The sequence below is a fragment of the Mus pahari genome, chromosome 12 (genome assembly GCF_900095145.1).
Source record: "Mus pahari chromosome 12, PAHARI_EIJ_v1.1, whole genome shotgun sequence".
Classification (NCBI taxonomy): Eukaryota; Metazoa; Chordata; class Mammalia; order Rodentia; family Muridae; genus Mus; species Mus pahari.
Window position 1 is genome coordinate 81,056,988 of NC_034601.1, and position 15,572 is coordinate 81,072,559.

The window sequence follows — 15,572 nt, forward strand, 5'->3', positions numbered from 1 at the left end:
GAGAGAGAGAGAGAGAGAGAGAGAGAGAGAGAGAGAGAGAGAGAGAATGAAAATATAACCAATGCCAAGAATGAAAAAGAAAACATTTTTATATATGCCTCAGTCTTTAAAAACAATCTATCCAATGTAACTGTATACCAATATATTTTAAACCTTACAAGAACTGGGAAACTTGCAATGAAAATTAGTTACTAAAACAAACAATTTCAGAGGTCCTATATATCTGTGACAAACTGTACTCAGAACTCTAAAAGCATATAAAACAAACAGAGCCAAGTCAGGAAGGTGCCAGAGGGGAGCCAAAAGAAGACTATCACACAAGAACTTTCCAGACACTTGGGGTCCTACAGCAGAATCAACCCCAGCCCCGTCCACCCGCTGTGAGCACTTCATCTGTCACTTCATCTGTCACTCACCGCTTCCCCTTTCTCTAAGGGTTACTGCTCCATGAATCGCATCTATTACTCAGTGCTGCCCTGGCCATCACAAGATCCAGTTCAGCTGCCTCCTGCAGAGTGGCAGACAACAGGTTCCTCAGAAGTAGGTGCAACACCACCATGCCCACAGCCACCTACCTACTGAGCTGTTTCTGCAGCCACATAAGAGCTAGCAGGTGTGACAGCTTGGGCCACGCCACCTGTTCTCCCCGGGGACAGGTCTAGTTTGGTCGAAGAGTCCTTACATGTAGATCTTTACCCTTCAAGGAAGCAGAAGGTTCCCGGCAGCCTGCTCCCTGCTCTGTGGAAGAGACAGCCAAGCCATCCTACCCACTAGGAAAATGACCAGATCAGCTAAGAACACCTCCCATTCCACTCTTCAAACTAGGAAAGAGTGTTGCAAAATGGATAGTTACAAACCTAAGAGCCAGCCATCTCAGTCATCTTTCTTACTATAAAAGTAATTTCATGAAGTATTAGCTAGCAACAAACATATAAAATCCTGGCTCCAATGCATCACCGAATCACTGATGAGATCCGAAATATGCAAAACAGGTAATGTCAGCCTCAAAAATTCCTTTGACTTCACACAGCAATTAAAGACCACATATCCAAGAATGTGTGCTGAAAACAAAAATCAGGATGGGGGGAGGGGCACAGGGGGAGTGGGGGTCCGAGTTGATGCTTTGCTAGGATAATGTCTCTTATGAAGACCCCAATCCCGGTGCCACCCTCCAGCCTAACTTCCTCTCTTCACCCCACCCCAAATTCGATTAAGCAATGAATCAGGTCAACCAGCAGCGGCAGAAAAACTCACATCAAAAAAGAAGTTCCAGATAAACAAAGAGTTCTCCCCACCCCCCTTCCCCATGCCAAAGGGGCTTTTAGCTCAACTAACCTAATTGCAAAACTAGTGGGGAAACGGGAGACTTCCAGACCCTCATTCCAGAAGTCCCATCCAGGTGTTGGTCCAGAGCCAAAGCTTCAGAATACCCCCCAAGGAAAGCAGGCCAGACTAGAATCCCAGACCCCTTCTTCGGCATTCCCTCCACCCACCACCGACCCCTACCCCATACACAGCCTAATTTCCCCGAGGCTCACAGAGCACGGTGGGTCTCAGGCAGTGAGCATCCCTGGTGGGTGTCAAGATCAATCTCACTGCCTCTTTCCCGTTTCCCATACAATGATCCTCGCTTAGGCAAGAGAGACTGATTAAGTTTTCTAGCCAGAACCTCTTTTCCCGGAGAGTCAGAAACCGCGTGGCAGACTGCTTTCCACAGCACAACTGAGAAGCGCAGCGCTCTGGGCGCAGCATAGAAACTAAGCAGTGCCAGGACTCTGGCCATTCAGTCTCCCAGCCCCAGACCACAGTAAAGAGTTCCGCGGCTCCCACCCATCCTCAGCACAGCCTCACGCAGCAGCTTTCCCGGGGTACCCAGCGCCAGAAGACTGCGGGTAGAAAATGGATCGAATTTTCCGAAGCTCACCCGTGGCTCAGCGAGGCGCACACTCCCGGCCGCCTTTCCATCTCTCCAACTTCCAGTAACTGAAATCAGGAAGCTGTAGCCTTCCCCGCTGCCGGCGAGGGAGTGGGTGTAACTTGTGAAGTTTCGTGCTATGATGAATCTGGTCATTTGGGTGTGTTGGAGAGGGCCCTGGGCGGCGGCAGGCGGGGGCGGCTCCTCCTCCTCCTCCTCCTCCTCCTCCTCCCTCTCCTCCTCCCTCTCCTCCTCCTCCTCCCTCGCCTTCCTCTCCGCCCCTTTCTTCAATTAAATTCTTGCCTTTGGCATTCCTTTGCCTAGCTGAGGACTCTGCTGGCTGTCATTCAGTTCCAGCATCATACTCCGCCACATCCTGGATATTTCTTCCTATAGCGTCCTAACCATTTTACAAGTGAAACTGAGCTCTCTGCACAAAGCATAGGCTCTTGTTTGCTGTCACCTGCAGATACCTTGGTATCTCATAAAGGATAACCACACCTCCTTACCTGCTCCCCTAGGAGCGGACCCCTGGATAGTTTGCTAGACAGAGACACAATTCCTAAACACTTGTTTAAACACAGAAATCAGACAAGGGAGAAAGGAGAAAAACAAAAACAAAAAAGCTTTTTTAAAACCAATGCTAACTGCTAACACAGTGCAGAAAATCCCCCAGAAGTTCTCTCTCGCTGGCCCTCTAAACATAAATCTGCCATATGTTTGATTCCCATGAACAACATTTATAGGACAGTTTCTAAAAATTGCAGAGGAAACCCGCTAACTTCCTTCTCCCTTACTCCAAAGAGCACTCCTCTCCTGGCTTCACCTTAGTTTCCAAACATTAGTTTCATTAAATAAAACTTCTTTTTTTTTTCAAGACAGGGTTTCTCTGTATAGCCCTGGCTGTCCTGGAACTCACTTTGTAGACCAGGCTGGTGTCGAACTCAGAAATCTCCCTGCCTCTGCCTCCCGAGTGCTGGGATTAAAGGCGTGCGCCACCACGCCCGGCTGTAAATAAAACTTCTAATGGCCAGTGCTAAAGTGGCCGGGTGTGGCCAGTCAGAAGGTAGGAAGCGTCACAATGCAGTAAGGCAGGCATCAGCATTGGCAAAGACCAGATGGCTTTTCTGAAATGGCTGCAGCAGTCACGGCTGAAACTGACAGGTGAATAAAGCGTTATCACTGCATATGGTTCTTAGCTGTACCAAAAGTCAAAGATATTGGGGCTGGAGAGATGGCTCAGCAGTTAAGAGCACCCACTGCTCTTCCAGAGGGCCTGAGTTCAATTCCCAGCAATCACATGGTGGCTCACAACCATCTGGAATGGGATCCGATGCCCTCTTCTGGTGTGTCTGAAGACAGCTACAATGTAGTCATATAAATGAGATAAAGAAGACCTCTGTTCCCACGCAAGGGACTTTCCTCAAATATATGGACCACAAAAATAGAAATACAATAATCATTAAAGGGATCATAGTGACTCGAACACCAACCAGAATTACAGGCAGGCAGGCAGGCAGGCAGGCAGGCAGGCAGGCAGGCAGGAAGGCAGGAAGGCAGGAAGGCAGGAAGGCAGGAAGGCAGGAAGGCAGGAAGGCAGGAAGGCAGGAAGGCAGGAAGGCAGGAAGGCAGGNAGGAAGGCAGGAAGGCAGGAAGGCAGGAAGGCAGGAAGGCAGGAAGGCAGGAAGGCAGGAAGGCAGGAAGGCAGGAAGGCAGGAAGGCAGGAAGGAAGGAAGGAAGGAAGGAAGGAAGGAAACCATTGGTAAGAAAGGGGTCTACAGTGTTTGCCAAGCAGACAAGAGGACCTGAATAAGCCCCGCCCCCGGGGAAAAATCCAAAACATCCAGGCACACTGGCACTCTCCAGTAGCCCTAGTATTGTGGAGGCAAGGATAAGGGGGTCCACTGGAACTGCTGGCCAGTAGAGGTGATGTGAGCCCCAAGATCATAAAGTGGAGGACGACTGAAGAGACATCCAAGGTCAGCCTCTGACCTCCGCAGACTAACACAGGAATGAAAAGGTACATGTGTACACATGAGCACACAGGTACACACACATGAGCACACACATACACACAGGCACACACATATGAGCACACCCCTACACACAGGCACATACACATGAGCACACACATACATACACACAGGCACACACACATGAGCACACACATACACACAGGTACACACACATAAGCACACACATACACACAGGTACACACACATGAGCACACACATACACACAGGTATACAAACACAATGTAACTCCCAGAGAAACAGTGATCAGAGTTAGTGTGGTGGGAACTACCAGTTTTAGACATGACAGATATGTGCCCACACACATACACAGAAGAAAGACGTGCCTGGCTAATCTTTATGATCTTGGTAATCTGCACAGAGATTGGCGTAAGAAACAACTAAAGAAGAAAACAAACTTCACCACGCCTCTTCACCACGCCTCTGAGGGAGCAAAATGAAGTGTCTCCTCAGAGCAGGCCGACTGCACCTCAGAGGATATTTGTAAGCATGTATAGATGCTTTCCATCTTCCCAACTTGGGGAGAGATTCCACTAGGAAGAATATGGGATGCTGCCAAACAGCCTACAACATACAGGACAGGCCCCATAACAAAGGACCAGCCAGTCATGAGAGCCTACAGTGCTGGTCTAAGAAAGCCCAAGACAGAGATGTCACCATCAGTGCTGTCTACTGCTTCGCCCACCCCTGTGTACCCATCAGTATTACAGTCTGCAGGAATACCATCCTCCTCCTTTTGCACCAATTAGCATTGATGGCTAAGAGCCATCTGTGGAGGCTAGGCAGAAGCAGGGAGCCAGGTCAGCAACAGGAAGGCCCTTGGTGTGGGGTGCGGACTCAGTGTCCACACGTGCACAGAGTTAGTGAATAACTGAACTGGGGTGAGATGATTAGAATGGTCATACCAGCTTTAGAATGACAGCTAGCCCGGCTGGGCAGAAGAGTCATGCTATACACTGAGACACGTGACATCACGGAGGCAGCGGAAGAGTTCCATCAGTCATCTCGGTATCGGCAAGCACTGGCCTACGCCAGAACAGGAAGGGTATTTAATCTTGTTCCAGTTTTATCAGAAGAATGTGACAAATCACTAATGGGTAAAAAACAAGCTCCAAGGTCCACGTGGAAAACACATCACTCCCTAAGAAGTTTCTTCAAGTTTTATCTTATTCCCAATTCACATATAGCTGTATAAATTTGTCAGGCACAGGTAATGTTTCCATGCCTGTGTATTGAGCACGATGTTCAAGTTGGGGTGATTAATAGATCTGCCACCTCGTGCATCTCACTGGCTCTGGTGAACATTCAACTCCCTGCTGCCCGGCTGCCTTGAAGGATACAATGCATCATTGACTACTGTCTGCTGTGCCCTAGATTCCGGAGCTAACAGTGGCTTTACATGTACCCTTTGGCTAGTCTCTCCCTCCCTGCCCCGCCCCGCCCCGCCCTCCCCCCCCCCCCCCCCCCCCCCCCCCCCCCCCCCGTGACCATTATTACACTATCTGTTCCAGGGTGAATGAGAATGTCCCCCACATAGACTCCCATATCTCAATGCTGAGGTCCCAGCTGGTGGCACGGTTGGGGAGGTGGCAGAGCCTTGCTGAAGGAAGTGCATCGTGGCTAAGAGCCAGGCTTTGAGGTTCCTTAGCCACCTCACCGACGTGCAGTTCACTGTTTCTGCCTAAGGATGTGATCCTCAGCTTCTTGGTCCTGTCACCTCCCTTCACCTCCCTGAGCCCCGTGAAGGACTCCTCCCTCTCTACAACCATAAGCTGTAGGAGTTGCTTGAAAAGTATGTAATAGGGAGAGCTTAAGGGGACTTTGGGAGAGGCAGCGTGTTGGAGGCAATGTCACTGGGTGGGCTTTGAGAGTTCATCGCCGGGCTCTAATTCCTGTTTGCTTTATTTCCTGTGTGTGGATAAAGATGTGATCCACCAGCTTCCTGCTCCTGCGGACAAGTCTCACCATTATAGAATCTAACTTTCTGGGACCAAAAATCAAACTCTTTCTCCATGAGTCCTTGGGTCATGAAGTTTGTTTCAAAGCAATGGACAGTAACTAACACTCCATCCTAAGAAGTGTGTCGTGTAACTCTCGGATCCCACAAACTTTCAGTTCTTCCTTCTGAGATGATTTAATTTCTCCCTGGAAGGAGAGAAAAGGTGGTGGCATTTGTCTGGTGTTTTACCCAGTTCTTCCCAGGAGGTGGCTGGCTCGGTTTTGATGCCCCAGAAGCCTCACGGAGGCACCAGATGAGCTTATGCTGGGTTGGACTGAGTCAGCTCCCATCCCCCTCCCTGTGTCTCAGGCCTGAAAGTGGAGTTCCCTGTGGCTGGTTCCTGAGACCACCAGAGACTCCTTGAAGTCTAGTCTGAGACATCCATGAGGATATAATTAGCACCTAACACCTGCTGTTGTCGTTTAGTGCCTGGGAATTTTCAAAAGACCCGGACGAATGGCTGCTGACACAGGGAAACCCACCAACAACATCTGAAGAGAGAAGCCTCCGGGCTGAGTGGCCCTCTCAGAAGAATGTCACTTCTCACCAAACATGTGCCCCTGTGGTTGGGGGGTGTTCAGGGAGAGTCAAGCTGGAGGGCCCACCACACATCAGACCAAGGACCAGCCCTCTTCAACTTTCCAGTATCTTAACCTGAAACTTAACATTCACGGGGTTTTTCCTTCTCTCTGAAAAAGTCGTATGCATTTAGGAACAGAAAATGGATATGTAGTTATGACCCTCACCGGAGACAACAGACTTGGGTATAAATATGTAGTATTTCTGAGCCAAAGAAACCATGTCCAGGAGAGGGAGCATCATCTGGTCCCCAAGAGTTTCTCCAGATCAGCATCACCATGGGGATGATGCTAACTGATCCAACTCACAAAAATACTCTGGTATTAGTGAACGTGAAAACACCCTGTAGGATATTTTTGAGACATCGAGACTTGGTGCCCTTAAAAGCTCTCTGCATAGCAGCTGGGTGCGGCCACAGGAGCCAGTACAATTAACATGGTAGAAAACCACACAGAGAAAAACATGGAGAAATACCCAGAAAAGGCTCTGTTTCCAAACTCTGCCAGTTAAATTCATGAATACCAGCTGGCTGTGGCAGGAGTGTATGTAATTCCAGCAGTTTGTAGTCTACGGCTGGAGGTCGAGACTCCCAGCCACCATGGACTAGAGAGCAAGATTAAAAAGAAAGAGAAAAGGAAAAGCAACCATGCTGAGGTTTGCCCATGCCTAACCTTGCCAAAAACTAGTCAGCTCAGTCCTTAGCTTGCTGTTGCACACATTAGGTTTGTAAGAGTGGATTTTAAACCTTTCTGTCCTGTTCAGTGAAAAGTGTCATTTGTAAAACACTGTCCTCTGGATTCCTCTTTAAGGATCAGGGATCTAGCAGCTTCCCCCACAATAGCACAACTAATGGAGGTAACATCCACAGCCTAGAGCTAGTGCCTGCAATGATACCTCCACAGTGACCAGCTCGAGGAGAGAGCGGACGGAGGAGGACTCCCAAGGACAAAGTCAGAGGTGTCGCACCAGCCTGCTCGGCACCTAACAACGACCTGTGTGCAGTGAGGCTGGAGAGCAGTGTCCACCTCCTCGTATCAGGTGATGGCCCTCGAGGGTGTTGGGCAACAGCCAGCATGTACAGTTCTAAATACACATCTCCTCAGTCCGGTGGGACCACCACGGAAGGTGAGCGGGCGCCTTGGAAAGGTGTCCTGTGGCTAGCTACAGACTGTCAAAACCAATCGTTTATCTCTGAAATGGATCCGAGGGCTAAATACGAATCCATGCCTGCTGCTCTCGTGCTGGATGGTCTGCGGATCTGCTAGGGAACAAAGAATGTTTCAGAGCCCTTATCTATCATGGCCAGAAGAGGCCCTCCATCTCGGAGAGATGGCCAGGTTTCCTCGCCCTCACAGGCAATGTCACATGTATGGTACAGGTACTAGTTAAATCTCATTTGATAGGAGAATATTCACAGGCTCACATTAAACCCTGTGCAACCCAACTTAGCAATTCCTTCTCTCTCTCTCTCTCTCTCTCTCTCTCTCTCTCTCTCTCTCTCTCTCTCTCTCTCCTGAATGCTTGATAAAGATGTGGGGCTTTCCTCACAAACTATAACATCAAAGAAAGAGGCCAAGAGGACACTAATGGCCTTTCCTGCTACCTTCAGAGTGCCCTGCTGGGACAGTGTGGGCAGTTCCCCCGAATCCAAGACTTCAATTTTCTCAGTGATCAAATCACGCTGTCCAATTTACTCTTTTCTGGACCCCTAGTTCTATCTCCCAACTATATTTTTTTCCATGACTTGAAAACTCCAATTTCTGTCACTACCTCAATTTAGATTTCCTCACAGAAGAACCACTTTTAACACACCAAAATAAAAAGTTCCAGACTTGCCAGTGGCCCACATACTAGCAACCGAAGCCAGATCTGTAACACAAAGGGTGATGAGGGAAAGACAGGAAAGGCGAGGTGGAGGGAAAAACCCAAGATCCCTTAGTGACCGTAGTAGAACATATGGGACCAGATGCCACCCTGCCCACGTGCAAGCAGTGGGCCCACGGATTCCAAGGGTGGCCTGCGCTCTTCACTGGAGGCGCATGTGGCTTGTGGAGGCAGAGCATCTGGGCTTTCCCTGGTGTGGGATCTCTCAGACACCTCTCTGCTCAGCAGTCATGAGCCATAATCACTGTCGTGGGCACTGAGAGTAAGACACCACAGGACACCACAGAAGACCTGAAGGACAAGAATTAGGGCACAGCCCTGCCTCCTCTCAGGGAAGCAGTGGACTGACTCATGGGTGGGAGAATTCCCACTGGGGAGGGCACACTGGAAGAGAGGCAAGAGCATGAAAGACAACCACTTCCTCCAGCCCAGGCTGCAGCAACAACCCGATACGTGCCAGAGACAGCCACGTTGTTTCAGTGAAATGAGGAGGGGCCGCGGATAGCTACTGGCCATGAACGCATGGATTTATGGGGTTGCAGGGCACATGCCCAATGCTTCTCTAAGTGGTAAGGATCATTAATACGCCCAGATCATTTTCAGTCATGCAGTAGCCCTAGAGAGTACCTCAAGTCACCTCAGTGTCTGCAATGTGACCATGTGAACAGAGCTGCTTTGACCGTGACCAGGTGCAATTCAGGCACTGGGTGTGGGCTGGGTGGGGGTGGGAGGTGGGGGGACCTATAAGACGTAGACCAGAAAACAAGAGTTGGTTAAGTCCTCCCGGAAAGCCCCTATTGTGAGGTAGCAACAAAGACAGCTTTGCAGGAGAGCAACGGAGACACACACACACACACAAAGTCTGAACAATTCAAGTGCATTTGTACTTGTTAATAGTGGACTAGAATTATTTCATACCTTCCAAATTAGACATACTGCAGGGAAAGAGAAACCAAGTCCCGGGGAAATCGGGAAGGGAAAAGACCGCAGCCTGAGGTCTGTGTGCGATGCCTGACACCTGAGTTCTCGGGTAATCCATTAAAATTAGGCAGCTTCTCATAAACAACGGCTCCAGACCGCCCTGAGGAGAACCAACTGGTCTTTCCCTCTTGTCTAGGAATGTGGACGTTAGCTCGTAGCATTCCTAGAAGGCCTCACCACTATCTCCTCTGAAATCAGTGATTTCCAATCAGGGAACACACCATCTCAGATATAAGACTTGTAGTAAGGTGACAGGCACACTCCGGGCCCCAGGTCCAGGTATGAGGGAGAGGACAAGGTGGATGCAGTACACCGCTGGCTTAGTCAGCGATTAGCAAAGGCAGCTTCACCCAGGCCAACTAATAAAGTCATGTTCCAGCACTCAAGTCACCAGCATAAAATGCTTTTCCACAGAGTGACCAGTGAAAGCACCATGTGCATACAGAAGTTGGGGCTCCAACACAGTACAGGGAAAAAAGTAATATTCATTCAGCAACTGCAGAACTCATAAACTAACCATGAGAAGTTGGTGCATGAGAACCATCTCAGGCCAGCCATAGACAGGCAAGAGGCTGGACACCCAGGTCAAAAGGCCTGGATGGCCGAAGGCAATGTCACTCACCAGCAGCCAGCATCGGCCCAGATAACTACTGTGGAAGACTCAGCCAGGTGGCAAGGATGCCTGCTGGGGACACTGGACAGAGGCATGCAAACCAAGGGATCGTGACAGCAAGCTGTTACAGACAAAGCTTTCCCTAGGTCCAACCACTGAAATCCCATGAAACTAACACTGTGCCTCTGAACCACAGCAGAGCATCATGGCTTACACTTGCTCGTGAATATTCATTGCAACCCAGAGGTGGGAACAATCCAGGCACCCACAGTGTCTCAGCTAGGGTTTTACTGCTGTGAACAGGCACCATGACCAAGACAACTCTTATAAGGACAACATTTCGCTGGAGCTGGCTTACAGGTTCAGAGGTTCAGTCCATTATCATCAACGTGGGAGCATGGCAGCGACCAGGCAGGCATGGTGCAGGAGGAGCTGAGAGCTCTACATCTTCATCTGAAGGTGTCCAGTGGAAGACTTTCAGGCAGCTAGGACTTGGGGATTAAAGCCCACACCCACAGTGACACACCTACTCCAAGGCTACACCTTCAAATAGTGGCACTCCCTGGGCCAAGCATATACAAACCATCACACACAGCCAGGTAAGTTGATAAGTAAAACATAGCATATGCACAGCCATTGAAAAGCTGACATTCTTAGAAGCAATACAACATCAATGGTCCTACATTCCACCATTCCAGGTACACGGAAAAGTTTTGGCATAGATAGCACACAGTAGTTTGAGAAAGGCTACCACAGGCTCTCATGTCAACTGCTTGGTTCCTACTTGATAGGACTGTTCTGGGAATGGTTAGAAGGTGTGGCCTTGTTGGTGGAGGTGTGTCACTGAGGAATACGTGGGCTCTGAAGTTTCAAAAAGCCCACCTCAGATCTAGCCTGTTGCTTTCTGCCTCCAACTTTCGGAGAAGGTGTAAGCTCTTTGCCACTGCTCTGTAGTCATGCATGCTTCCTGTTGCCATGGTCCACACAGCGATGGCTGTAGTGGGCTAACCCTCTCAGACGTTAGGTAAGCCTCCAATGAAATCTTTGTTTTTTGAGTTGCTGAGGACATGATGTCTCTTCGTAGCAATAAGGCAGTAACTGAGACAAGCAGCAATGGCTGCACAACATTAGCTATGTAATTCATGTCACTGAACTATATATTATATATTTACATTATTAACTAGAATAGCAGTAACTGTGTTAAACAGATTTAAGATTTTTATAAATTTATGAAAAATTAAAAATTATTTGGGGGGGGCTGGTGAGATGGCTCAGCAGGTAAGAGCACCCGATTGCTCTTCCAAAGGTCCTGAGTTCAAATCCCAGCAACCACATGGTGGCTCACAACCATCCTTAACAAGATCTGACTCCCTCTTCTGGAGTGTCTGAAGACAGCTACAGTATACTTACATATAATAAATAAATAAATCTTTAAAAAAAAAGAGATTAAAAAAATTTATTTGGATCAGGTGTACGTTGTTTTTCAAGCACTACAGATCGCGAGAAGCCCCGCCCCTCCCTGGGCTCTGCAGCCTGTAGTCCTGCCCCTCCTTGGGCGATGCGGAGTTTGGTCCCGCCCCTCCCAGGGCTCTGCAGAGCTAGCCCCACCTACTTCCTGCCTGTCCCTTCTCTTTGTCACATCGCCTTTGTCTTCAACTCCACCTCACCACACCCATAGGACTCTCTGTAAAAGTCAAGTGAGACTGTCTTAAGTATCAAATTATATCTTTCAAAATGATAAAGAGTCAAAGAGGCATGCCCTGGGGCAGCATGCCAGCTGTTATGGCAAACGTTGCATACTTCATGTGGCCTTATGTCCAACAACCTTTGTGAAACCCAAATTTCAAAGAAGATCGAGAAACCAGAATGGGTTGTTCGTGAGGGATCAGAGTGAGAGAAATGAATCAAATACTAATTATTAACTAGGAACACTTGTGTGAGACATGTTCAGACCACACTCAGGCCCTCTTAACAGCTGTGACCAGAGGGGCCAGGCACAGAAGATGCCAGGCTGCCAGGGACACCACGGGACTCTCAGGCCCCCACCTGTATAAAGGGGGCACAACAATAACAATGTTTCTCTCTGAATTAGTGTGAGATGTTTCTATGAGGAAGGCAATGGCTTGCTGCTTGACCACTTTCTCCATAAAAACCACTACACTCATACCTGGTCCTCGGGACTAATTCAGCTCAGAATGGTGACTAGATCCACTTCCATTTTACCGAGATTAAAGCACAGAAAGGCTCAGAGAACGTTCAAAGCCACCCTAAAGGAGGAATTGGGTCTGAAATTCTAACCTAGTCTTTGGGAAGCTGGACTCCAGCCCTCCCCAGCCCCACCACTACACCTGGGTAGCCAACCACCTTGCCCTCAGGGACAGCGGCGTTGTCACAACCCAGGTGTTTCCCTTTTACAATCCTCGTCTTTTGTGGCATCATCTTCAGGTTCTATGTATAGAAGTCAGTGCACTTAGCGTGCCTCCCAGAGCCTGTGCTTCCTCACAAGGACCTCATCCACCGTTCAGGGCCAGATGCAGCCTGTGGGAAACATGGGCCAGGGTTTGTCACAAAGCTCCCGTCACGTGAATCATCACGGCGTCTAACAGAGATGTGTGGAGAAGATATGGAACCTGAGCAAGCCAGACTGGGTAATGAGCAAGGGGGTGAGTAATGTACTGGTGGGAGGTGTATGATTGTGTTCTCTGGGCCTATTCACCATAGCAAGATCTGCAAGAGCCAGCTCACAGGCCGGCCAGTAACGGTGAGTCAGTCAGTGGCTACTTTATACTGACCTATTTGCAACACCTGCCTCAAGTCGTGATGCTGCATTTTCCTGCCCACAATGAGCAGAAACTCTATTCAACCATCTCAGACTTCCCAGAGAAACAAGGCAGACGGCTCACACGGGGTGGGGGTGGGGGTGGGGGTGCGGGGGCGGTGGTGGCAGCTGGTGGCATGCCACTCCTGGTGCAGGTCCTAGGAGGTATCCATCCCGAATGCTGAGAGGTAGACCGTACCAGAAGGTTGACAGCATCACCTGAACCCCCAAAGCTAGCCTCCATCCCCCAGTGCGTGGTGGTCGCTAGGAGGAATCTCATTTAGGGGCCCCCAGCGCTGCCGGGCTCTCAGTATCTGACTTTTACTTTCTCAGCAGCCACACAACCACACACCCCGGGCTCGTGATTCAGACCTTCTCGGTGCTCTCGAGGCCGGGCACCTGGGAATCTTTGTTCTCTTCCTGGCCACAGATGAACTTGGCCGATTAGAGAACAGCTGTAACCCTGGCAGGTGTAACTTTCCACCGGGAAAACTGACTCAGATCAGCAGCTCTGAGGTCAGCTGCCTCCTGGAGGGATAACCACCAGCCACTGCTCCCTCAAACCCCGCCTCCCCAACCCCCACAAAAATCACAGGTAGCCGTTCACACCCTGCCTGTTCCCACTTTGACAGATTCATACGAGCATACTGGCTCATGCTGTTGCAATGACCAAACGTGATATCCCTGGCCCTTAGCATTAATTTGGGGTTTTGTTTTCCTAAGGACATGCCACCAACTAGATCAACCTCCCATGAAGACTTGTTCCTGCCTGTACTGATATCTGATGTTAGACTTCAGACCCTTGCTCAAAGACAACTCTCACCCCTATCGTGCCTTCTTTCTTTATGCTTTCTCAAAATATATAACACACTATAAACATTTTATAATTTGGCTGTATTTATTTATTGATCACACACACACACACACACACAGACCAAAAGCTCTACAAACACAGCTACCCTTGACACTTCTCACAGTTGACGTGCCTAGACTAGTGCTTGCTACCCTCAGTAAACGACTGACTCATCACCACCTGACAGCCACTCCACATCGGAAGCACAATCCAAAAGACCCAAGCCTAAAGTCTCCCCTGTAACCACAGAAGCCACTTCAGTCGGAAGCAGAAACAGCAAGGACGGGGATGGACTAGGATGAGAAATACGCAGTGCTTAAGCATCACCTAAATAGGAAGGATTCCCGGCATGCATCAAAACACATGCTGAGCATTTTCCAAGGCTTGGCATGCTTTCTTTGAAGAGCATAGCTTATAAACAGAATGAGAGAATGATGCTAGTAATTCCTGTGCGCTATCAGTATCCCGCACCCCAGCTTCAGCAGCCCACATTCCCAGGCAACATAGCAGGAGTTTTGACATCCACGGACCCTAAAAATCCACATCTTAAAGTGAAGGCGGTGGACTGGTTAGTTCATGTCAGCGGAGCCCACGCACTTGGGATTAGCCCCCTTGTGACCCATGTCTCATTTATCCTTTCCACCAATGGAAGGCACAGAAGTCTAGGTGGAAGTGGGCCTCACCAGTGAATTCTGCCAGCACCTTTACCTTAGACTCCTCAACTTTCAGACATTAAAGAAACAAAACGTTTGCTATTTAAAAGCCATCTGCCTGCCCAGTAATCTCTGGAACTCTGTAGAGACTAGAACCCAATCCAAACAATCTTCACATCGGCGGTCATGTCCACAAAGCCACAGACCCTTCCTTCAGAAACTGACTTAGGGGATGGAGAGGTGGCTCAGGTGGCTCATACTCCTCTTGCAGAAGATCCGAGTTTGGATCCCACGATAAGGGGCAGACTTGTCTTCAGAGACAGGTAATGGGCCAAGGGCTAGCATCCTGTAGACCTTCCCTATCTTGTCAAACACTTGTGGTACTTGCCTATTTGCCCAAAGCCTGAATCCTAGACTTTCCTAAGACTTGACTCTTTATTCTGTCTGTCCCCTTTGGACTTTGAACAACACTCCTCAGATTGATAATGATCCCAGAAGAGACAGCGTCTTACCAACTTAAGAGAAGGACTCGGGTAAGCATCTCAGTAAGTAGGTAACTCTGTGTAGACCAAGGTAAGCAAGGTTACAAGGAGTGATGAAGTATGTCCTCGGTAGCTGGGACATCCGGGAACGCTGACACACAGGTCTGCAGGTGCTGATGCAACCCCATGCACCTCAGCGGCAGTCCCTTTGACCTACTCAGGGGTTTGTCCCAACCTGCTTGGTGCCAAGAAGCACCAGACCTGACACCACCCTGCAAGGGAATTGCTCGTGGATGAGCAAAGCAGTTGACTTGAAGTGAAAAGATTACTATCCCAGAAATGCCTGGAGGCGAGTGTTGGCACTCTAAAGGGCTGCATATCTGAAAGTAAGAATGGGAAATGCCCCACCACCAAAAAAAGAACTCTAGGAAAAATAAAAGTGAGAATCAAATTCCCTCTGGTAACCCCTTGGGACTCATGCTTAACTACTGGAAGGATAATGAGATAACACACAGTAAACAAACAAAAAACCCACAGGTGATAACATACCATTATAATATGATAACATACTTCATATAAACCCCTAGGCCAATTATTAAGCCATCAGACTTCAAGCCTGAAGAGTTGGATCCAAAGAGGACTGTGTCTGTCAGCGCTTAATTGCACATCTCAACAGAAAGAACCCTGTTTCCCAGGAAGAGACTGACTGTGCATTCTACTCAGTAAAGACCCATGCCCCTTTATCCCACTAAAGGAGAATAG

General features: G+C 49.0%; 1 protein-coding gene across 3 annotated transcripts in view; it reads right to left on the bottom strand.

Moving 5' to 3' along the window:
- Window positions 1-15,572, bottom strand: part of Tiam1 (T cell lymphoma invasion and metastasis 1) — a 345,165-nt gene that overhangs the window by 175,962 nt on the left and 153,631 nt on the right. Inside the window, exon 1 of one of the 3 annotated variants that reach the window (XM_021210115.1) lies at window positions 1,925-2,075. The exons of the other annotated variants lie outside the window; for them this stretch is intronic. The gene's annotated coding sequence lies outside the window, so the exon portion shown is untranslated. Of the gene's footprint in view, window positions 1-1,924; window positions 2,076-15,572 lie in introns of those variants that run through there. 3 annotated transcript variants of the gene reach the window in all.